General features: G+C 39.1%; 1 long non-coding RNA gene across 1 annotated transcript; it reads left to right on the top strand.

The window, feature by feature from the left end:
• The first annotated feature begins 13,168 nt into the window (after nt 1-13,168).
• Nucleotides 13,169-23,352, top strand: LOC146443283 (uncharacterized). Its single transcript, XR_014856010.1, has 3 exons — nt 13,169-13,274; nt 15,037-15,130; nt 21,036-23,352. It is a non-coding gene; the product is annotated as an uncharacterized LOC146443283 (long non-coding RNA).
• The last annotated feature ends 1,401 nt before the right edge of the window (nt 23,353-24,753 follow it).

Below are 24,753 nucleotides of genomic sequence, written 5' to 3'. Positions count from 1 at the left end.
ACTTAGCCTTTTGAAATGTCCATTTGTGCACAGAAACTATTTGTTTTTAGATTAAGATTAACTTCATGAGGTTGGATTTTGGACTTCAATAGGACAGAATCATCAGGTTTTCACAGGTAACAATTTTTAAAGCTATATTCAAAGTAAAATACAAATATGTTTTTTCTTAATTAATTCTTTTAAACTCCTATTTTTTTTTTTAGTTTTTAGAAGACTCTTAAATAAAAAAATAATTGAACTCTAGAAAGCTCTTCTAGAGAGTATTTAGAAAGCTGTTCTAGAGAGTATTTCGGTGTTCCTATAGCAAGAGCTTTGCACAGCTGATGAAAGGCATAAGGAGGAGTTAGGAAAATCAACTCTTATTAAACCTCATATCTTTCGAAGAAACAGTAGAATTGCTTTATAGCAGGCTTTGGTTCAGGAATCAATTCTACGACAATTATGCTATAGTTTGGTAGGATGAGATTATGACCATAGAGCAATAAAATGCTGTTATGAGACAGCTTTTTAATATTAAAACTAATTTAGGACATTTTATTTATTAATTTCATGATTAACATAAGGGTAAGGTTTACATATATCTCAAGATTACTTTTAACTGTGGATTTACTCTTCTGCATATGCAATCATTTGTGTCTGTAAAAAACCCAGAATTAGTATTTCCTTAGTAACATTCTTATTTTTTCAATTCTTCATGCAATGTGTATTGTCCAAGCCCAGCATAATTTTTGCCAAGAGTCAGCAGTCTCGGCAGCCAATAGTCAGGTAACATTTAATTCACTTAGACTACAAAATCAAGATTGTTGTGCATCACCCCATTTAGAAGGAGCTTTTTTTAAAGACATCTTATGACAGATAATACCTGGCTTCTGCAGACAGGTATGAGAAGAGAGGAGCTGATTTCAGATGACCAAGGATTAAGTCAGCATTTAAGAAAACAACTTTGCAGAATGAGAGCTTTAAAGTCTGCATGTCACATGTTAGAATTAATGGATATTCCAAAACTTCAAACTCCTATTGTGCAACTTTCTTCCACTTTCCCTAGTCAATTCCTTAATTCTCGATTTGCATAGTAAGTGGATGCCTCTCACCAAGATGAAATGGTAACATCATGTGTAAGTTTCTTGCATGATTTGGACAGCAATGTAACATCAGCAAAGTGGCTCAGCAAACCCCTCAAAAGGCAAGATGGGGAAATAAAACCTCTTTTCCATAAAAGTGTATTGTAGCTTTTACTAAATTCAAGCATTTGCACAATTTGTTGGTCTTCAGCACCAATCCTTAGCATCCAACACTGATGTGATGGTTTCTATTAAAAAAGGCAACAATTTAAGAGTGTAAAATCTCAGTATGCAGCAGTGAATTTAAATGAGGATGCAGCAATTGGAAAGAAGTTAATATTTCAAGATTTGCTGTGTGATGAGACTGGATAGCATTCATTCAGTATGTGCTGCTACTCCTTAGTACCAAATTTAAAAATTCATACCCTGCAGATTCTAAAATCTATAGTCATATTTCTACAACTGAAATATTGTATGTTAGGTACATTTCAGTGTGATTCAATTCCAGCTTCAGGCTGCTTACAGCCAGGAGTGACAAAGCACATATCAATTTCAAAACATATATAATCCATCTGCCCTGTTTTCTTCGGAAGAATTATGTTGGAAAAGCAGGCATCTCATTTGAGTGCACCAGGACTGAAACTGCAGAAAACAGCACAGATATAAGCACCTACAACTTCTTGATGTAAGCTACTCATTTTTTTTTTTCATTTCCTTAATAATTTAAACTAAAACTAGGCATTCTGCCAACTTGGTGTCATCCACAGATGGATCTTCTATCTGGTACGTTTAAAAAACATTTTAGTAGTCATTTTCAATTATAAGTTAGAGGACAATATCATGCTTTTCTCTTGCTCATAAATTGTTCTAAACACTTAAAGAGATTTCCACAATGATTTGAAATTTTGACTGGAAACTGCCAGAAAAAAATAGCCTTTTGCTATCGTTGTCAATAAAAACCAAACCAAACCAAACCAAACCAATAAAAACTTATAAAAACCACAAAAAGCCATCTAAAAAACAAACCAACAAAAAGAAACCAAACCAAACCAAAAACCAACCAAACAAATAAAAGAAACACATAGAAGAAACCCCCAATACAATTTGACCTAACTGTAAACCTATGGTAAGTGTAACTTATCCATGCTTAAAAGTGATTTTTTTGTGCCTGCCAGGAGCATGCACTGGACAATATTGCACATGCTTTGTCTTCTCACAGTACTTACAAATTAATTAAAACAAGCTTACTCCATTTCAAAAAAGAAAGGACTGAGCTATTTTCCAATGATTTATCCTTCCTTCTGTTGCTTGCTACAGTGATGCCCTGTACCAATATAATTTCTAGCTAGGGGATGTCCCATAAAGGGAACTTTAAACTCCCATAACTTCCAGTCACTGCTACCTCAAGCAGTAAAGCTGTGTGCTATGCATCTGAAAGAATCACTCATTGTAAGTATTGGTAAAAAGTCTAAAATGTTTATGTTTTGTTGCTTTTTAGAGGGTTAATTTTAAAAAAATCCTTTTCAAGAGCAATAAGGTGGCACAGCGAATAGTATTTTTTCACAAACTTTTAATTTATGAGGAAATGCAGAGGCAAGGCAGAAAATAAGAGGGAGGAGCTATCTAAACAGAAACCATGGTCTTTTAGGGCATCAAAACACTGCCCTGAAGACTTAGCGTCTGTTTGTGTCTATCCCACAGAACACACCAAAAGACACTGGACTTCTTTGAAAACTGATTACTTAATTACGAGGCAGCATCAAAGATCAAAATCACAGAAGGGTGGGATTATGGCTGTGGAGAGAATCATCATTCCTAAATGCCTACTTTATTGATTATCTACTGGGCACAGCTAGAAGGAAAATTCTCTAAGGTAGACATGGTATTTCTTCTCAAATGCTGTTTTTTCTGCTCACATGACAACATATTGTTTCTATTGCACATAAAGTAGGTGTAAGTCAATGAGGCATCTGTAGGAAGTGAGTAATTTGGTCTGGACTGGATTAATTTTCTAAGGAAATGCTACTTTATTGGCACCAGTGGAACCTAGACAGCCATTTTTGGCTGAGGATAGAATTCAGTTTGGAGATTTAAGTCATTACACGTAGATGTCTCCTTGTCCACCAGGTGTCCAGTCTCTTTTCAGTGTAAGTTAACACAGTTAACAGTTGCACAGAACACAGGATGGGTCAGGTTGGAAAGGACCCCAATGGGTCATCTAGTCCACCCTCCCTGCTCAAGCAGGGTCATCCTAGAGCACATGGCACAGGATTGTGCCCAGATGGTTCCTGAGTATCTCCAGTGAGAGAGACTCCACAGCCTCTCTGGGCAATCTGTTCCAGTGCATGGTCACCCACACAGCAAATAAGTTCTTCCTCATATTTAGGTGGAATACTCACTTCCATTGGAAAATTATGTAATTGAGAATGGAATATTTACTTGAATTCAAAATACAATTCCCATACTAATATCAACATTTAACCTCTGTTTAGCCTGAATGACTGTGCACAGTCAGTGTTGTAAATAGAGAAAAAAATCAAACTTGAAATCAATTATGAAAACTCTTCTGGGTGGATTGAGTCATCATTTTCCTCTTGGAATATATTTCCCATTTATACAAAGGCAAAAAATCTGTTGTGAATATAACAATAATAATAATAATAAAAAAAAAAATATTTAAAAAATGTTTGTCTCCAAGCCAATAACTGATTTAGACTGCTGGTTTCTTTTAGAGGAATTAATCCCACCAGCCTTTCAATATCTACATTGCTGATGTCTACTTTTGAGCTGTCATCAAGTCTCCACTGGTAGTCAATGAAAATAAGTCAGCACTTTTAGGGCATGATTCATCCACCACATTTTAGGCGTACCTAGGATGAGATGCAATGCTCCCTAAGTCTGATCACATAAATATGAATACATTACTAAAGAGGGCTAAGAGACTTGCAAAAGAGACATAAAATCTCAAGACCTGCCTGTCAGACAGGCTACTGTATAAAAAGTAACATCCTCTCTCTAGAGCTGACATCAATTCAGCTCAAGGTAGCCTGGATTTTAAAACAGTTTACTTTTGAGGGAAATTAATAAAATGGCTACAACTAATAAGAGTACAAAATATGTCTTTTTAATACTTATCTGTATTTTGACTGGGTGAAGTCCCAATATTCAAATTTCTTAATAGGGAAAAGTCAGGAATTTGGAATGCTGTTGTTTTACTTTTTTATAGCATTACATGTAATCAGAATTTCTGGTGAAGCCAGTTCAAAACATGAAGACTTTATATATGTCTGCCTGAAATTCTTCTCTTACCTGAATCAAAACATCCACTCTACAGTGTTTTGTGAAGCAGTTTTGTTTTACCAGAGAGTGCTTTGTTTGGGGGAATGATTCATCAACATTTTTTGCAAATCAGGTTTAGTAATTGACCACAGGAACAGCTTACTAATGATACAATTGATTCTTCATTACTTTAATTCTTTAAATCTGTTTAGGATACGTTTCTGAATTATCCCTCATAGGCTAATCAAAAGTTATGGGTCTGTTGTAGGAAAGATTAGGTGAAACTGCAGGATCTGAGTTATTCAAAAGGTCAGACTAGATAATCATAACTGTTCTCTCTGACCTCATAGGCTATTCATCTTATGCATTAGGCCTTCAGCACTTGATTTTAAATGTGCTTGTCTCCCCTAGACAGCAATGGAGATTATTAAATATATGGCCAGGATTTAAAATTCCATTCCCTATGCTATTACTATTGCTGATCATTTCAGGCAATGTAACCTTACCTGAAATTTCCCTGGAGAGGCAAGTCTAGAAGTAAAGTGTTGGGAAAGGGAAGATACATAACAAGAATTAAGGTTTTTATAGATTTTTTTATCAACAACGAAGGCCTGTGAAGTAGTGCTAGGGATTCCTGTGCAACTTTGTCTCAGGAATCAGGATCTCCACCCATTGATCTTTCTCTTACCTGTCCCTGGTTGGTCATTAGTAAATGGTGTCAACTCCCGTAGTTGTCAGGACGGAGGAACCAAACTAGCCTTAGGATGTAAAGAAGTGCTTTAAGTTACGACTACAAATGTCAGCTTTCCTATGGGTCAGATGTAGCCCACATGAACAAAGAACTTTTTTCCCTACCTCCCTCTCACAATTTTTAACTCTCAGTCAATTGCAATTCAAATAAAGAACTGTCAAACAGGGAGAATTGATTCAGAATCCAACTTGGGCAAACAGAGGTAAATAAGCGTGAATGTGAGCTGCAGGCTAACTTGACCCATTATCTCCACATGCATATTGCTTGTTATTCCCCTTTCACATATTTACCTTGAATCCCCTTACAAAAAACAGCTTCTGCAGCCTTGATTTCAAGTTCCTATGCCTGCCATTTGGTTAACATGCTCCATGTTGCACTGATTGCACTCCAGCTTCTTCCCCCACATGCTAGTCATCAACCCAATTTATTGACTCATAGAGTTACTAAGGAGATGCTTATCAAGCAGAATAAACACTCCTGTGCTTGCCAACTGGTACTGTGTAAATTGGCTTTGCTTCAGTGTCCAGCCATATTTTAACAAACCCTTGACAGTGCCTCAAAATGCTTTGCTTTGTGTCCGGATTTGCCAGCAGAGCACATTTCTAGTGGCACAAAGGAGGTCTGTATTTTTTTGGGGGCCTAATTTCAATACTTTCAATGTGTTTTCATGCTTTATCTCCAGCCTAGCTCTTTGTAGTCTCTAGGAAAACATTTAGCACAACTTCTTATTATTGTGCTATCCAACATCATTAAATTTGTTCACTGATGCACATATGTAAATGTATTTTGTCACAACGACTATTACTGGATTGACCTGGCAACTAAGTGTAGCATTAGAGCTGAGCAGTTCTGAGTTACTGAAGTATACAGGCAACTTAGGGAACCTTTTTACTCTATTATGTTGTTGGACGGTTGCTGCAAAATTTTGGTACAAGCATTGTGTACATTGACTGTATTGAGATGTGTTTCATTATCAAATGTACAAACTCTGAGTACTAAAGGGTCAAATGAGTTATTCCAATGAACAGTGCACTCTGCCATAGTCTGTCTGTACTTTGGGGATGCAACAAGGTTTTTCTGAATATCTCAGTGCCCAACCTCTGCCATAAAACAAGAAATCATGTCGTAAGATTGAGGGTCACGTAATGCTTGCATTGTTTCAATACTTTCATGTGCTGTTCAAACACAATCACTGAATTCTTCACAAACCAGAGCACACAAAGTTCACTGGCACCATCGGGCTGTAGCAAGCCCTTTCCTCTCTCCCTTTTTCTTTCGTTCTTGTAACACAGCTGTTTACACAGAAGGGAGACAATGCTGAGTTTGTTAACAGCTGGCAGTTAGTAGTAATTTATTATGGAATGGGTCTTGAAATGGCCCAATCTCCTTGACGATGAAAAACCAAAAGGCTATGTTGCTTTCAAAATCTTGTTTTGGGACTAGAAGTGGATCTTGAGGCTATGCCAATTCCAGACTCATGAAAGCTGCATAGAGAGAAGGGGGCCAATTCCTCAGCTTCTGCTTAAAGCAAAATGAGCTTTGTGAGATAGAATTTGTTTCCACCTATTAACATCAGTATATTGTACTCTACCAGCACCCATTAAAATCGCAGTCTTACTGGGACTTGGCATATCTCTTTTCCTGTGCTTTGAAACAATGGAATGGACTTGACTTCCCCTGTTACTCTAGGCCTCCACACTTTTCATTCCATCTATTTTTTGTTATTTTGATCACAGGAGGAAAGATACTAATATTACATGTAGTGGCACATAGTAGGCTAGTAGAAATCAGCTCAAATATTTCAGTGAGAAAAGATGGAAAATTTTCTGTAGAGATGTCCCACAACAAAGATTCAGGGAGGAAAGGGGAATAAGTATAGCAGAAAATAGGGGCAAAACTATTCAAGCACAGATACATTCTCACAGAGTGAGAGGTTATTCTACTGAGGAACAATCCCTCCAAACTGAATTCAAGGATGGATGGATGGATAGGACTTTGCATTTACTGCAAATGCTTTTCTGGAAATGTTTGTGTTTTTTCCTGAAACAATTTCCTGGTGCTGTGGGGGAGATGCTGGTGGTGTAAAATCAGTGAGGTGCTATGCCAGCATGTCAAATAACACTGCAGCATTCTCCACCTCCAAGCTGTGGAGCTGAGAAGTGGCAGGGGGCTTGGGACAGTGTTCCTGACATGGCAGGCAGTGTGGGGGAACCACACTGATCCCTCAGTCACAGCCTGGGCAGCACATACACAGCAACCCCACACCCTTTGTGCCAACAGTCAGGACAGGTGCATTGTCTGCCAGGATAAAGGAATACACAGAGGGAAGCAACTGAGCAGGTTTCAGAGGAAACTGCTGTTAGTCACAGAGGGGATAGGAGGAGTACATCTGAGCAACCAAAACTGCAAGATAATAAGGATCAGAACACACACAAAGGTTATCCAGGCTATAACCTGTATTTTATTTGGACAATTTTTGAGCAAAAAAGGGTACTGTAATTGTATAAAGATGTAATGAGAAGCAAACTTGTGAGATTTCCTTGAAAATATATTCTATACCTTAGGATGTGAGAGCATCATTCAAACAATGATAAAGAATAACAGGAATACAGATGCTAATAACTACGTATTTAAGCTTCTTTAATGGACAATTTTATACTTATTTGTGCTTTTCACAGTATTATTTTAGTGAAAAATGCAAGTTTCTAAAGGTAGAGATGACTTTACTGAATCATACCCCTAGTCCTTCTGCATCCCCCCCCCCCCTTATGGTGGAATAACCTATTGCTTGGGTAATCTTAACATTCAGTCTTGCAGCTAGGAGCTTCCAGTGAGGAACAAACTTATGAGGAAGGCTGTGGGAAACTTCTGCCATCCCATTAATTCTCACACTCTTCCCTCCTGAGCTCCTCTTCTGTTCCCTCAGTAGGCAACTGGAGAGGCTGGTTCCTCAGAAGGTGCATTATGGCACCACGATGCAGTCATGGCACACACATCAGCCGATGCAAAGACCCTTCCTCATCTCACAATGAACTTGAAGGCACTCTCAGCAGGGGCTGTCAGAGCAGCATCTGCACATGCTACCAGCTTTGTGAGCACTTTCCTTTGAGATTCAAAACCCTCAGACTCTGAAGGGAACTCTCATGACATTTATCCCCTTCTCTCTCTGCTCTCTGCTCTTGTTTAGCACAGTACATTTCCTATGGACTGTTACTGTCCCTGTGTGTTTAACACTTGAACCTATCTCTTCCAGCCTGCACAACTCTCCACAAGTCCGTTTGCTATTAGGAACGAATTAATGCATCAATCAATCAATAATCAATAATTGTTGTTAATCTGATAAGTGTGGTGCTGTATTTTGAACTCTAAGTACTTATTTACCTTCCAATGCAGTGAAATAAAGAAGGTAAGTTAGACTGAAACAGTTCAAAGCTGTTCTTGCCAGAGTACAAACTTGCTTTTTTCAAGGTCAGCAAGGGTTTCAATGCTGGAAAAGGAGTAAGGGTGGAGTATCTCTAATACTAATATCTGGGAACAGCAGTGGGATATTGCAGTCATGGTCTCCAGTATCTTATGCAGGACCATACCCTTCACTGAATAATTTAAGTGATGGACAGGCTAGTATTTCTTTACTCCACCAAGCAAATCTGCACTTGGCTTTTTGTCCTTTCTCATATCAGGACTCCTTGAAGCTTTATTTCATGCATCCTCAAATTTTATTCTCCAAATCACTTATCACGTTTCAAAAAGGTAGCTTTAGATCTTGTTCTGTTTACAAAGGTGCTGGTTTTACCCCTGTACCTATCAGTGGTACATGAATTCAGTGGTGCTCGCTTTACACTGCGATGAACACAGAGAGACTCAGGCCTAGAGGCCACGAAATGTCTGGCAAAGTATCCGCTCATGAAAGCAATTTGTTATAATATCATACAGAATAAATCATGGCTGACATATCTGCTGGAGCTATTTTTAAAGGAAATAATTCATAAAGCTGAGAGGTGTGAAGCAGTGAACATAATCTATATTGACTGGGGGGAAAAAAAGCTGTACCTCAGAGGAGACAGAAGCAAGGGGTTAGCAACAGCGCAGAGAGCATTGTTCTGATGTGGATAAAGATCTGTCTGAAGGGCTTTGTGCTGGTGATATCACTGCTGTGGGAGGAAACAGCTCAGCAAGATGATAAATGGAGAATTATACAGCTTTATTTTTCTCCCCACTTACAAATGACTTAATCATCCTGACAGGATCTCCACTAATTTCCACCATATATAGAGTACATTCTACTGGAGCCAAGCAAGTGTCACTCTAATAACTCAGCCTTTCCCATCCATTATATTCTTGTGTGTCCTTGGTATAGATTGCTGTTTGAAGTGTTTGGCAATTTGGGATTGTTGTATTTAGGAAAAAAGCACAAACACACACAAATAAAAAGACTGATTGTGAAACTGTGATAGGTTGTAGGCCTAAAGTTCAAATGTATCAGGCAGGGCTTGATATTCTCTGTAAATACAGCAGGGAGGTATGGTGGGTTGGAGGAGTAATTAAAATTCAGATGACAAAAGAGCAGCTTCAGCCATCATTTAAATCAGCACGACCAGCACCTAGATAGATGAGGGTGGAAATGGATCACTGAACCAGAATCTCTTCTCACTCCTACTGCTGGAGATCAAGAAAAATCTGTTTTTATTTTTTATAAATTTGGTAAGAGGAGAAATACACTCGGTGAGGAACTGTCTGGGTGTTACTTGAGTGTCACAGAGATCAAAGACAAACTGGAGCAGAGTGCTGCTCATACAACAAGAGGAAGAATAGAAATGAAAAGAAATTACCTTATTTTTCAGCAAAGGATGTAAGGCAACTTTCTGGCTTATATGTTCCTCTAGGGAAAAAAGCCCAGACTCAGACACACTGTTGTGCCTGGCTAGGGTCAACTGAGTGTCACAAGGATTCTGCAAAGGCAGAAGAGGGCACAAGGAAATACGCAGAAATTATGACAGGGCTCAAAGGGATGAATCACAAATGGAAGCTGAAACAACTGTCACTACAATATATTCATGCATTGTGTCACAGCTCAGTGTCAGAAAGTAATTAGGAAAAAATATAAAATACCAATTAAACACTGAAAATGAGCTAAACAATTCAGAAAATGGTTTTAAAATCTCTTACACTACTAGTAAAAATACCTTACCAGATGCACAAATGCACCTTGGGATGAATGCATTATGCATTATGGATTCAGGGCTGCCATTATAACCCTCATAATCACTTTTTCACTTGGTCATGTGTTGTACATCTGTGACTTCTTGGCAAGATATTTCAGTGAGAGGAACTTGTGATTTTAACTAACCTTTTCTTTTTGGAAAACTTGGCTGCTGGCTTTGCTCTTTCCATGCTTCAGAACCTCTGCAATGCAACCTTTTTAATAGCATATGCTGCAAAGTGCTTTTTTAAAAAAGGGTTTCAGTGCCTAAAATACAAAAATGAGACTATTACTGACCAAAGAAGTCAACTCTATGATCTCATTTCAAACAGCATAAAACTGAGCACTACTGATGGCATAAATATCAGAATCTGATTAACCACAGAACATAAAAATACTTCCAGCAGTTCTGAGAAGTTTCCTCTGCTTTTAAAATATGCCTGATTGTCCAGGGTAGAAACTGGCATCTCCCTCTGGCAACATCTCTAATCCTTTTTGGTGAGGAGACAACACAACACAAGGGATAACTAAAATATGCAGGACAAGCCTCCCCATTCCATTGAAAGCTGAGCTTTGAGATGTCAGCAGAAGTGAGCAAAGGCAGATAGACAATAGTGGAAAACATATGTTTGCAGGCATGGGACCATGAGTCCTGCACTGCAGCCAAAAGCATTGCTGACAACACCCAGCCATATGTTGTGACAGCATGGGGAGGAAAGAGAATAAGATGACTTATCTGTCCATGATCTGTTTCCCTCGCCAGCACAGGGAGCTTTGATAATTTTGAAAGAACCTTCTCACAACCAGCATTCTCAACACCATAGTGATATGTTCTAACATTTCAAACACTGCAATGTTGGCACCTCCTGGTATATGGTTTGGATATAGTGATGCAGCATTCTTTATTGATCTATTTTAATAGTGCCCAGTCAAGATAAAGAAGAAATGAAAGATTTTTTTTTTTTTAATAGCCTTTCCCATTTTACTTCTTATGTCTAATTAATCCATCATTAGCTGGGTTTAGGGATAAGTAAAACATGTGGAAATCAATCACAGTGGACAACCTAGTATGTTTGCATGAGAGTCAGAAAGAATAGGTTGACCACATAATTAAACAAATTTCAAAAGGCAAATACTTTTCAACTTTAAAACAGTTAAGATGAACATCTACCCATATTCTCCCCTTTTTAGAGAAAATTAAGGAGTTAATAGAGAGAGGGTAGCAAAATTTTCCTGGAAAATACATTAATTCTGGTGCTATGTGAGCTACCAGTGTCTTGACATGCTTGGTAAATTTAATTCAGAAGGTGGGATTTGTTTCACCTAATGTGCAACGTTAGCTGTAAGCTAGCCATTCTAGGTGTTCATTGTAGTCACTGGGGGAAAAAAGAAATTTTAGGACATGACTGATGCAATGGCTTTATGGCACCTGATTTCAGAGATGAAGTGAGCCATAGAAGTCATCATTATCTATAAAAGGGGCCCAGAAAACAAATCCAGAAATAAACATCTCCTTAAGAAACAGGTTTCATGTCCTTCCTGCCTCATATGAGACAAGAATATCTCATAAAATTCCAAGGCACACAACTTCTGAATAACAACATCCATAAAATAACAAGTTGATAACAATATTAGATAGATCTCAAACTGTTTTCAGAGTAGGCAAATATACTTATTCCATTTTTATGAGATAAGTGTGAGAAAATCCACCTAGGGTGGTCATGCAGAAGGTCAGTGCCAGAGGCAGAAACAGAAGCCAGGTCTTCTGCCTTCCCCTGTGCTTTTTCAGCTCAAAAAACTTGCCCTTAATTTCTGTCTTCTACTTATGAGATTTAACTTTATAGCTCTAGTTAATCTCTCTGAACTTTCCTGAATGTCTCCACAGACAGCCTCTGAGGGAACATTATCTGCCTTTCCTGCTGATGTTTAGAGCTGTGAATACAATTGCGTCACTTTTTCACCTTGGAAGGCATCAGCCTCTCCCACACATCTGCTTCTGGGGCCATTCTGAGAGCTGTCCCACCTACTCCTTTTTGCAGGAGAAGCTCAACTGGAGCCTGCCAAGAACATTGACATCTACAGGGCTGGTTACATCATCATTCTCTGGTCTTTTCAAACAGAAAACTGGACACCAGAGACCATATGGAATTGGGGAGATATTAAGAAAAAAAAAAAAAAAGTAAAAATGACTGAATATTTAAGTTCTTTCTGACTAAGACTTAGGATGACAAGTTTCAGAAAACTTTCAAGGGCTTGCCAAGGCTGCTGACATGTAAAATTATATTCATAAACATGGGATTTAGGTAAAAAACCCTCCAGAAACAGAATGCATCATTTCATCTGAAATTTATACTGTTTTGTGATTATATGAGGCTGTCTTAGTTAGAAGCCTTGACACAGATCTGAAGCAATTCTCAGAGACATTCAGTTTCATGAGCTGTGCCAAAGAGATTCTGGGGATTTACAGGCTACACCAATTTTAGCACACTGTAACAAATTCTGCTGCATAGATATGTAAACTCCACTAACTTCAGCAGTGTTCCAACCAAGATTTGCAGAAGACATGCACACACAGGAGACCCTTAAATTCTGCCCCCCTAAGCCATTTACTAATCAGAGGGGTTTGGTCAGTAGTGTCAAGATAGCCAGCTAGTGTAAACCTCAGTGCCCAAAGATGGGGGGATTGCAGTAGAAAAATCATAGAATGACAGAATGCTCTGAGTTGGAAGGACCCACAAGGACCATCAAGTTCAACTCTTAAGTGAATGGCCCATACAGGGATCGAATCCACGACCTTGGTGTGATTAGCACCATGCTCTGACCAGCTGAGCCAATCTCAGGGTTAAAATGAATCCCTTGGAGACTCCTACCCTCCTAGGGGAGTGGCTGTAGGCTTGCAGGGTACTCTACAGCATCTCACCTGGCACAAGGGGTCTGTGCCTGGGAAGCTGCTTTCCCTGTGAGAGGCACTTCACTGATCTGAGTGAGTATTGCTTGACCTCTAGCTCAACCATAGTGCCTACATACAAAGTAAGTAGAAAGGTTGGAAATATCAGACGAAGACAGGATGAGTGGATTTTTAAAAGTTATACAATGAAGGTGAAGGGTAGGAGCTGTACTTCTCAAGAAAAGGGTTTTTTACAGGTTCCTAAAGGCCGGAAAAGGTTTTTGCTTTACCATTCCAAATTAACAAAACAGAGGCAAAAGAAAACAGGCTCCCAGCCTTTACTGTTGCATTTATAAACAGAAGGCAATTCCATTTATGGGTTTGTGTATTGTTCTCTTCAGATTTGTTAAGAATGTTATTACATCCAGACCGGGACACAGCTCGAGTAGTTTTGTAAAACAAATGAAAAGCAAATTGAGTTCAGCATCATGTCAGTTTGACACACAAAAATACCAGTTCCAGCAGGGCTTAATTACAGTTAGGTGGTATGATGCTGAATCTAACTGATCTTTTCTTAAACCAGCTAATCGATCCTGTCAATTTTTTCTGTTTTTAAAATTGTGCTTAATTGTTCTGGAAGGAACACAAACTTCAGTTAACCTCTTTCCATAAATGCACATTATACCTAGTGTGGTAAGCAGTAAACCTGATTTTCCTGTACAGTCCAGATCCTTCAGAGAAGCTTCACACATTAAAGATCTAAAAAGACACTGCTGTTAGCTCCTTCATCCTGTGTAAACCAAGCAGTTTGAACCATTGATTTGAGCAAGCTGAGCAACAACATTCTGGTGAAGAAGTTTTTCTTAATTCTTAGGTTTGACTTCAACCTTCCTTTCCAAAATACACGAAACATGAAAAATCAAGTAGCAAGACCTGTGAAATAATGCTATTTTTAAGGAAAATAAGAAAGCAAAGGAAAGCAAAATTTCCAGAATCACTTTCTTGAGACCATTCCTATAATACTGCAACTGTTTAAGTATATATACTTTTTATATCTACCCTCCTATATGGCATTGTTAAAAAACTCTGAATTACAGTACAGGATGGCAATTTAAAGAGTGAAAGGTGACAAAGCTACCACATGCCTTTTTGGCTTCTCCCAATGATTTTTTAAGCCACTGTTTTAAAATATTATGTCTGATGATACATGAAAATATGTCTCTTCTGTGGAACTTCATGTGCAAAACCAATCTAAAAAAAAGTCGTTGAGAGGATGTATAGATTTTTAAGGCCCCATTCTACAAAATGCCAGGCTTGTTTGCCAAGATGGAAAATACATTTGGCTGCTTTTAATGCCCATGGGGAATCACACCAATTGCTAATTCATCTGAACAGACTCTTAGACATGTCTGATGTAATTCTTCCCTTAAAAACTTATGATGATGACTTTGCAAAATGCAGTAGCATTTGCAAACTACACCATTCTGAAACTTGGGGTGATAGCTTAGATCCCAAGGGTGGATTAGATAGGCCACTTCCTAACACATCTACTATAAATGTTAAAAGCAATGGATCACAGTCTGGTTTCTCTAATTGCCATAGTAAAAAATCAAAATATAGATTTTACCTACATTACAAATATTTCACACACTGTTTAGAGCACAAGTCAAATATTCCTATGGACACTGATTCTCTGTGGAGTTCAGCTCTGAAAATGACTTTTCAGGAAAAAAGAAAAATAAATGATCCTGTGAATTCTTACTCACTTCTTACTTGTTGCTTGCAACAAACAGAAGCATAAATTATTCAGGAGCCATTCAAAGTTGTTTTAATAATAATATTTTTTGTTACTGTGTAGTATAAGTCATGTAAGCATCACATGGACACAGGAGGAGCCCTGGTTGAAATTAAATGCTCTAGCATGCATCTACATAAGAACATGAGGCACACAGGTAGGCCAGAGAGCATGTGACCCTGAATTTTTTTTTTCTGGAATTTTTTATTTCTTCCTTTTCTAAGACAAAAAAACCCCAAAAATCTGTGTTTAGAAATGATTCTCCAGAACTTTAACCTTTCACACCACTTATATACATAACTCTCTTCTTAGTTATTTCAGTTTAGGCCATAGCTCTTTAAACAGAATTTTATATGCTGCAATTTAAATGAACTTACAGCAAAAGTATTCATACCAGCTTCCATATCAGGAATGTGTGATAAAATTTCCACACAGAATCCATCGAATTTTAGTATTACAAATCAATTGAAGCATTACTAGTGTGAGAGCTGAACTGTGGTCACGGATACTGTCAGGTGCTGTCAGTACTACTCCTAAGCAAGATTATCTGAAATTTCTGAACACTATATTGGATAACCTTGATTTCTAAATATGAATGATCAAACATAGAAGCAAAAACCAGTTCAGTATATAATGAGGTTTTACAGAACAGCAAACTATGCTGGGAGAAAAGCAGGCAAAATAATAAGAGTTAAATATGACTGTTTGTGTATTACCCATACCCGCTTTTGAAAAGTAATGGAATGTGTGAAAAATAGATCAGAAATAGAAATTGTCTGGAAAAGGTGATGAACCTATCTGTATGTGTCATAATAAACTGGTGATACAGCCAAATAGAGTGTGAAAGACAAGTTTCTATCCATGTCAGTCAAAGGGATTCAACCTAAACCCTGCTCAGAAGAGTGCCCTAGCCACCCTGCTGAAATCTGAAGCATGTTAAGGGATCACTTGAATTTTTCTTGGAGCTGAATTACAGCACAGAAGTTATGTGGCCACAGATATAAGCAGTGAGCAGTAGCAGTGCATAGTAGCTCTGTGATATCTGTAGGCCTTTATACAAGGGGGCTCTAGAAACTGCTTTCAAAAATATTCAGGCAGGTTATATTCAACAGTTGCCCAAGCACAGAAGCAGTCCTGGAAGCAGAATCCAGGCTCCTGCTGAGGGCTTCTGCTTGCTGTCTGGCTTGAGTCTAGCTGTTACAGAATCTGTGAGCTGCCTCTTCATGCACCATAACTTAGTGGTTACAGATCATAGACCTGCATTATGAAGAAATGTCTGAAGCATGGTTTTCCTTTTCAGGGAAGTGTTGTCTCGACTTGGACAGTATTACATGAAAAGCAAAAAGCTGATCCACCCACTACTTTCTTTTTTCCCCATAAAATCAATGCACTAACAGGGAAAAAAAAATTAAAAATAGAGATAAAGTTTCCAAATGTAAATATGACTGTTTACAACTCTGATTTGTGTATGCAGGTCCAGGAGAGCAGCTTGAGGTCAAATACAGCCCTAGGGGTTTTTCTCCATTCCTCATCAAACTGGCTTCTGAATCCTGCTCCTCAACTGATGCTTAACTCACAGATGCATAAATCCTTTGTTTTCTCAACCCCAGTTCATTGAAAACCGTAATTATTATGAAAAAAGAAGTAAGAGCTGGTTCTACACTATTCTGATTCTTAATATGAATCTTTCATTTTGTGAAAGAGAAAGGGTGGAAGTCAAAGAAGGCAAGGAAATGCTGTTTCTAGCTCAAGCAGCATTTTGGAGTTAATTTGGTTTAAGAGTGTTTTATATTCTCAGACACAAAAGATGATCTAAGGGGTACACAGTGTACAGTCAGTCTGGGATGTCTGGGGAAAGGAACCCTAAAGGGCAGACAACAAATGCAACAGTGACCTAAGGAAGCACGAGGACTTGGCAAAGCAGCTGCCTCAGGCCAGCTCTCATTTGTGAGGGGCAGAACTTGGACACTGCCTCATTAGCAAGGCAATAGGAGACAGACAAACAAAACCAACACACACACAATGATTGCAGAGAAGGAAACCCAAATTTTATTTATTACTTACTAACTATATATCTTCTGCTCAGCTTCAGTGAGTTACATTGGCAGTCATGGAAGTGGCAAAGAGAAAGGGACATGATAATAACAAAAATATAACAAGAGAGGAAGCAGATGCCACTCCCTCCTTTGCAGTTTATGACCAATTACAGGATTTCCATAGTCTCCATGAGGCAATTAAAGAGTTATGCTTCAATACCCAATTAATATTCACTTGACATCATCAGTTTACCAACATCTCAGAGAAATAGCCCTGTTGTCTCAAGTCTGAAGTAATTGCATTACAACATGGCAGCCACAAAGGAAAAACAACAAAAACCAACCAAACAAACAAAAAACCCCAACCAGACAAAAAAACCCCATCAGAACAACAACAAAAAAACCTGAAAACAAACAAACAAACAAAAAAACCCCCCAGAACTGAAAATCGGAGCTTTCTTGATTTGGAAGGATATTTTTCCTCAGTATCTTTAAAAATGCTGAAACACTGGAAAGCATAAAGACTCGCTTAGTAGAGTGCAGTAGGAATATTTCTATAATGTGTTTCAAAAACAAAACAAAAACATTTTAAACAGCAGAGGAAAACTTCAACTGATTCACTGCAACCTAACTAATCAAAGCTTTCAGGCATGTTCTGGAGAGGAGGGCAGGGGCAAATTCTACATAAATCACACTATAATTCCTTTAAGAATTTATTGATACACACTTGATCAAGAGAAGTTCATGAGATCAATTTTATTATACTCAATACTCCATATTCAACAAGCTTCTTCTTAAGTTACATGGTAACTTTTCCTCCTAATACTGGGAAACACAACAAAAGCAGCAATTGCCTTGGATTCTTTAGACTGTAAATAAATTGTTTCCCATTTGGAACCAACCCCTGGTCTACCTGATCATGTCTGTCTCTCTGTGCTGAGTCTGGAGTGGCTAGGCTTGAACAAGAGTCCTGCAGTAGGCACCTCCACCAGGCATAGAGTGGTGGGCAGAATCAGTCTGGGATGCAGAGCCCAGTGAAAGAATTTGCAGGGTGTTTTGGTGTCAGCAAGAAAGAAAAGCATCTATTCCTGTCCTGTCTCTCTGTGGATGAGTCTCCTAAAAGACAAGCCTTCAGTCCCATATTCACTAAAACCTGAAGTTTATCACCCAGTATATGAAGTTTTTTATTTATTCAAGCCGTGATTAACCACTCTGAGATTCCTGAATGGGCTAGAGCTGCTTATTATTTACTAATTAGTGGGCTACCAATGTTCTCAGGTTGCCTGGGTTACGGTTAGGTTATTGTTGTTGCAAAGCACTGCCAGGGTGCTGTTATTGCCAAGAACAGTCCTCAGTTTGAAAAAATAGAGCCTCTCAGTGCCTAGATCGCATTTAGCCCAGTGAGGCTGCATGAATGAGTCACCCACGTGTCAGTTCAAGAGGGAAAAACCACTGATAGGTCTAACTCAGCACAAAACTCGGACAAATTCTGCTTCTCTCTTTAGCATTTCTTTATGGTTGACTTAGGGTATCTTCCAGCTGACATTCACAGCTGAGTGCCACAGTCACTGGTGTGGAGGCAGGGCTGGATTGTGCCCCTTATCAATTCCTGTTGAAATAGGGCATCAGAAAATGTAAAAAAGCCAGAGGGGCAAAGTGAGGGAACATGAGAGTGGTGCTACTGGGAGACCAAAACCTGAAGAAGAAGGCAGTCCATGGAAGAGGGGACTACAACCCATTCCTTTCACTTGTTTACATTCCATCTGATGAATGTCTAATGAAAAATGCATAAGGCATCCAGGAAAAGTGGGATTCTGGGAATCAACAGGTTTTGAGGTGGAGTTAGTGATTAAGTCACAAGTTATATGCCTTCTTTTCTCTTAAGCTGTTTTTCTGACCCCCAAAATTTTTCATTATCTTCTGTGAAGTGTCAGGGGTTTCATGTCAGCTGTGGAAATTAGCTCCTCACTCTCCCTTTCCCTCCTCTCTCTCTCTCTGCCACTTCTGTAGTTTAAAAGCCTGTTGCTCTAGGGCACTGTTCGGGAAAGGACAGACACGGGTCACAGTATGGACACTTAAATGAAAACTGAGTCCTACTTCTGCTGAAAATTTTATAAGGAAATGATGAACCAGTTTTCCCTATCTAAAGGCTGAAGGAGAAAATCTTTATAAAAGGTTTCAATAACATCATGTTGCAGAGCCATTACTAAATCCATGAGAAGATTTCAGTTTGGCGTTTCTTACACCCAATGCATTTGGATAGTCTGTGAGAAGTCTGACTTTTGCAGACAAAATGAAGACTAGAGAGAAGAAAGTTCTCCATAATATATTTCCAAAAGGAAAAAAGACTATGTTCTTGGCTTTCTCCTTGTGAATTTGTGTGTAAAACACAGAAATTGTGGAAGAAAAAGAAAAAAAGAGCAGCTTCACCTGGCTACATGGCTTTCTTTCTAGTAAGGCATTGTGCTGGATGCTGTATTGTACACAAAACTTTTACACAGCAGCAGATATTTTTATTATATGGTTTAAAGAAAACAAACGAACAAACAAAAAAAGCCAGGAACCAAAGAAAACAGCACATAAAATGTAGAAGCAGAGGACTGACCTAGCAAGGAACCAAGCCCCTAGGTCATTACATGTTAGTGACTATGCATACAAAATCATCACTCTCTGTTCTCAGTGTTTACAGGTTTCCAGAGTAAGGCACCAAGTTAGCTTCTAAAGGAGCAGGTGAAAGACAAACTTTCCCTTTCATAAAGATTGGAAGCTAAGGAGGTTTTGAAGAGAGCATTTAAGATACATTTTCTTTCCAGTTTTTGGAATTTTAAGAAAATAAGAAGTAGGGGATGGTTGTGTATAGTGGGAGAAGGGAAACTTTTCAAGTAATATGTCTTCTCTGGAAATAGGAAAGGAAAAAATCTCTCAGGAGTTTTAAATTGTGTAGTAGTTTTGACTGGGATAGAGTTAATTTTCTTCATAGCAGCTAGGATGGGGCTGTGGTTTGGATTTGTGCTGCAGACAGGGATGATAACACAAGGATCCTTTTCTATGTGCTGAGCAGTGCTTACACTGTCAAGGCCTTTTTTGCCTTTCTAAACAATATCTTGCCTGACTTACAGACTCAAGGCCTTTTTTGCCTCATCATCCACCCCATCAGTGATGAGACTGGGGGTGCAAAGGGAGCTGGGAGGGGATGCAGCTGGGACAGCTGACCCAAATAACCCCAGGGATAATCCAGGGCACATGGTGTCCTGCTGAACATATGAAGTTGGGGGAAGAAGAAGGGAGGGGTGATGTAGCGTGGTCCAGGAGGGCTGCACAGGCCGGCTTCCCCCCGGACCGGGACTCTGGTCCATGTAGTCCCACCGGATCTGGTGCACCCGGCCCCCGAGGTTCTGCGGCATGGCATCAGTCTCCAAACCACGTCAATTCAGCAGGAGTATTGTGAGATGAAGGAAAGAACTGGACTCCATCTCTGTTCTGGCAGGGAGGTTTATTTGGGATATGGGGAAAATGGGGTTGCAGGGGAGGAAAAGGGGGGAGGAAGAGCAGGGACAGGGTAAGGGTGCCAGCTCAGAGGGAAGACCTTGAGCTGATCCAGACATCAACTTATAAAGGGAAAGGAAGGGGAGGGACTGTCTCCCCTAGAGCCAGTCCCGGGGAGTTTGAAGGGAAGACATGCATGGGGAACCCACCAATCGATTTTGGGTACAGCAGAATGCATATTTCAAAATGAACCAATAGCATACAGAGCAGGGGAGCAAAAGGAGCACATGGAGATCTGAAAATTGGATTACTACAGAGGGGAATACATTTCAGGTGGTGACATTTATATTCCCAAGCCAGTTTTATGAGTGGTGGAGCCTTGCTTTCCTGCAGATGGCTGAACATCTTTCTGCCCACAGGAATAGGAGTTTTGCTTTGCTTGTGTGTGCAGCTTTTGCTTTACCTGTTAGAGTGTCTTAATCTCAACCATGAGTTTTCTCACTTTTACTCTTCTGATTCCCTACCCCATTCTGTTTGCAGGGGACTGAGCGAGAGGCTGCGTGGGACCTGGTTGCTGGCTGGGCTTAAACCACAACAACTGTCATTGGTTTCAAGGCATTTACATTGGTTGACATAGGCTCAGAATTTGCCTCACTCATATTTATTTGAAGAGATTTATGTTCAAATAAGCATTCAGATACCAGGGTTTTCAGCTTTCTCCCACCCCCGACATTGGGTTTCCCGTTTGTTTCATTGTTTTCTTTTTCACAGAGGAAGAATTCTCAGCTAAGTTTTTGCTCCTTGAAGAATAGCTGAATAACAAGAGGGAGAACAAATTGGCAGCATTTGTCAGTGCTGATCTTCCTTTATTGTCTCCTGAGGCCCTGTTTTCTGTATTATCTTCCATTTTGCTTTTTGGGAAATGCTCTGAGTTTTCAAAAGATCCATTGGTTATGACTAAGGTACCAGAGTTTGGTCAGAAAAACCATACAAGTCTGAGTCTTGATCTTATGCTGAATTTCCTAATCTTTGTGAGGTAGTTCTGGGTGATACCAATGCAACCACTCATAAAATATCTCACCACTTTCAACTCTTAAGCAAAAAATTAAAAAAGATTCAATGTTAGTTACTTTCTAAGTAGTTGTTACCTTCAGAAAGTATTGGCATCATGCAACAGACATTTTACTGTGCTGAAACATGGAGAGTCCTACATAATTCTTTCAGTGAATTGCAACTTTTAAAGGTTTTAATATTTAACACTTCAAAAAGACTGTTGACCTGAAGTAATCCATTTAAGAAGTGCACTCATAATAAATTTGAGTTCCTTTTCAGCAGATTTTTGAGGAAAAAAGAAATTATGAAATCTATTACCTGAGCCTTGTTCTATGTTGTTTTTTGGGTTTTTTTGGACAGTCTGAGCATGGTTTGAAATGTGTAACTGTGAATGTACTGATGGTCTCTCTGTTCTCTTGCTTTCCAAGAGGAAATCAGCATTACAAAAGTCACAACTCAGTGTGCCACCATTTAAATCTTCTTAAAGTCTATAAACTTCTTGCCCACTTAGGTTTAAACCATTGGCTGGCCATGAATAATGGATGTAATGAATGGATGAAGAGCATCCTGTATGGAGAAATTACTTAAAATAAATTACAACTCACGCTAAATCAGAAATGAAGATCAGTAAATATTAGCATAGTTACATTAAATGTGTGGTGTGAAATTCACAGCTGTAGACAGTGACTCACTGACAACTCACTTGTGTACTTAATCAAACTAAAACATCACAGATAAAAGAATACAACCAAGTGCACAGTGAGATGTTAATAGTTTATGCTGCTGCAAAACCACACATGAGCACTTTTGAGTAGTCAGAAGCATCTGTTACACTTATAAACCATTTTTCCCTATGTGTGTAAAAACAACTAACGTTCTTTAAACATCTTTCCATTGTGCATAAACATATTTCTAGAAAGATGAGTGCCAGAATGAGAAAACACAGAGAAGAACTACTGGGAATTGCTTGGGATACCCAGCTGTCATTGAAAATGCCAAGAATCTCAGTTAGTTTCCAACATGCACTGGTAAGTCACCAGTTTAAGTCAGGATCCCTCTGTAAACCACAGGGTCAGAGTGGTCCTTCCTGAGGGCAGTTCCTGCTGTCCTACAGCTGGTGTCACCATTTGATGCAGGGAAAAAAAAGCTAGACACTGGGGATGGATGACATCACATCAGGATGTTTGGGGAAAAGGGCTTGCTTGTCTTGAGGAGTGCAGCAGCTAAATGTAGGCAAGAGACAAGATATCAGAGGATGTGTGGCAGATTACGGATGTGAGAAGAGTGTGGGATGGGTGGCAGGATGAGATCAAAGGATGTGAATGGAGATGGCAGAGGGGCGTTCCTTGATGGAGAGAATACGACAGCCTTTTATATCAAAGAGAAAGTAGGAGTAAAAGTCAAGATATTGTATTGAAAGATGAAGACCAAATTTTATATATATATGTGTGTAATATACCTCTTATTTCCACATTACTTTTCTGGTTCTTTTCTGGTACTGAATGGTGATAAAATAACACAAGCTATAACCCCCAGCAGTCACTTTGTAGCTACTGCTTCACTCAGAGTGGCCATATTTTTAAGTCTTGGTGCATAATTATTTCTGGTTTAAACACAGTAATAGATATATCATCTGTTTTTAGCACTTCCATCTTGGAGGAAGTAGGCCAGGAACATGGCAGCGTTAAAGAATGAAAAAGGAATCCATGCTAAATTGCTAATTACCTGTCAGTGTATTTGTTTTCAGCTTATATAAAAATGTGGTAGTATTCCCAAATAATTAATAATGCCTTAGGCGAACAAGCTAGCCCTGCAATACTCTGGATAATTGAAACTGATGAAGTGGAAGACTGGAGATGTTTAGTTTAAAATAACAGTGTTAAAGTAAAATGCCAGAAGACAGAGAAAAACACTGGAGATCTTGAAAGGAGTGAAGAGAGAAAAAGCATGGTCCAGAGTAATCAGAATAATACACACTGTAGCAAACAATTTAATTTTTTTTTAAATTACTCTTAAGAAACAAATTAAACAGCCAAGGAACTTGTGATTGTTGTTTCCCAGCCTGGATGCGTGTTCAGCTGTCATAAATTCCTTTAAATAACACATTGTGCTTTGCACTGGAAAGGCCTTAGTTTGCTTGGTCTAAGTCTGCCCAAAAACATTAAAACTCAGCAGGGCAAATTCTGTCCTCAGGTACATGCCTGAATATCTTTTCAATAGAGATTTTATTTTGTTGTTGTTGTTGTTGTTGTTGAAATGAAAAGCTTTGGTATGATTTTTTTTCCTTATTTCTTTCCCAGTGAGTTCAAGAAAAATGTATCTTCCTTTTCAAGTGCTGTAGTGATGATGATGGGAGCTACACTTTACAAGACTGAATTTGGTTCTGTGTCCATGTTATTAACAAGAGATAACTTTTTGAAAGAGATGTTCTTTCCCCAGAATGTGAACTTCTCCGTGGCAAGACCACTTGCATGCAAATTCCACTGAAGAGGACCCTTGTCTACTCCAATATCTTGGGGGAATTACAGCAAAGCAAACCACTGGCATTCCTTTGCAACACCTTGGTTAAGTGTCTTTCTTTCTTTTAGCTGTGATGACAATTCCCTGGGGCAAGGCCAGTGTAGGTCAGGAATATGGACAGAGACAGCACCATGAAGGGGCTGGGATGACAACCTGCAGCTGTGGCATGGGTTGGCTGGCAGGCACCCCATAGCTGGCCACTGTTAATGAGGAGGCAATCAGCTTTCCAATGCTTCAAAGCACTGTATAGATTCATGTAGTCCAGGGTTTCGTTTAACTTCCTTCTTCATTCTGTCTTTCAGTAGATCAGCAGTTACCTAGGTGCAAAGTGTTTTGATAGCATTCCTTGCAAAACTTTTCCATAAGTCACTGACCAATTTTCTAGAGGCAATCACTCTAAAAGTATCATAGCTCCAGCACTGGCATTCCCAGTCATTTGTGTGCAATGTTGCTTTCTGTTAGTCTGCATCATACAAAGCCAAGCTTCCCCTAATAATGTAGCCTAAAAGAGGACAAACAGTATTCTGCATATCCTTTTGGATATCTCATAGCAGAGAAGGACAAAAAGGGGAGGACAGGACAGGCCTTCGTTGTGAGGGGGTACTACAGTGAGGCAAGAGGAGGGAGGGAAATGATCTCTCTTCCCATTGTCCCTGCATTTATGAGCTGACAAGAACTAGTTACG

This window comes from Lichenostomus cassidix, chromosome 1Aa, assembly GCF_008360975.1.
Source record: "Lichenostomus cassidix isolate B80296 chromosome 1Aa, HeHo_3.0, whole genome shotgun sequence".
NCBI classification, from domain to species: Eukaryota; Metazoa; Chordata; class Aves; order Passeriformes; family Meliphagidae; genus Lichenostomus; species Lichenostomus cassidix.
This window is presented reverse-complemented; position numbering and strand designations above follow the sequence as displayed.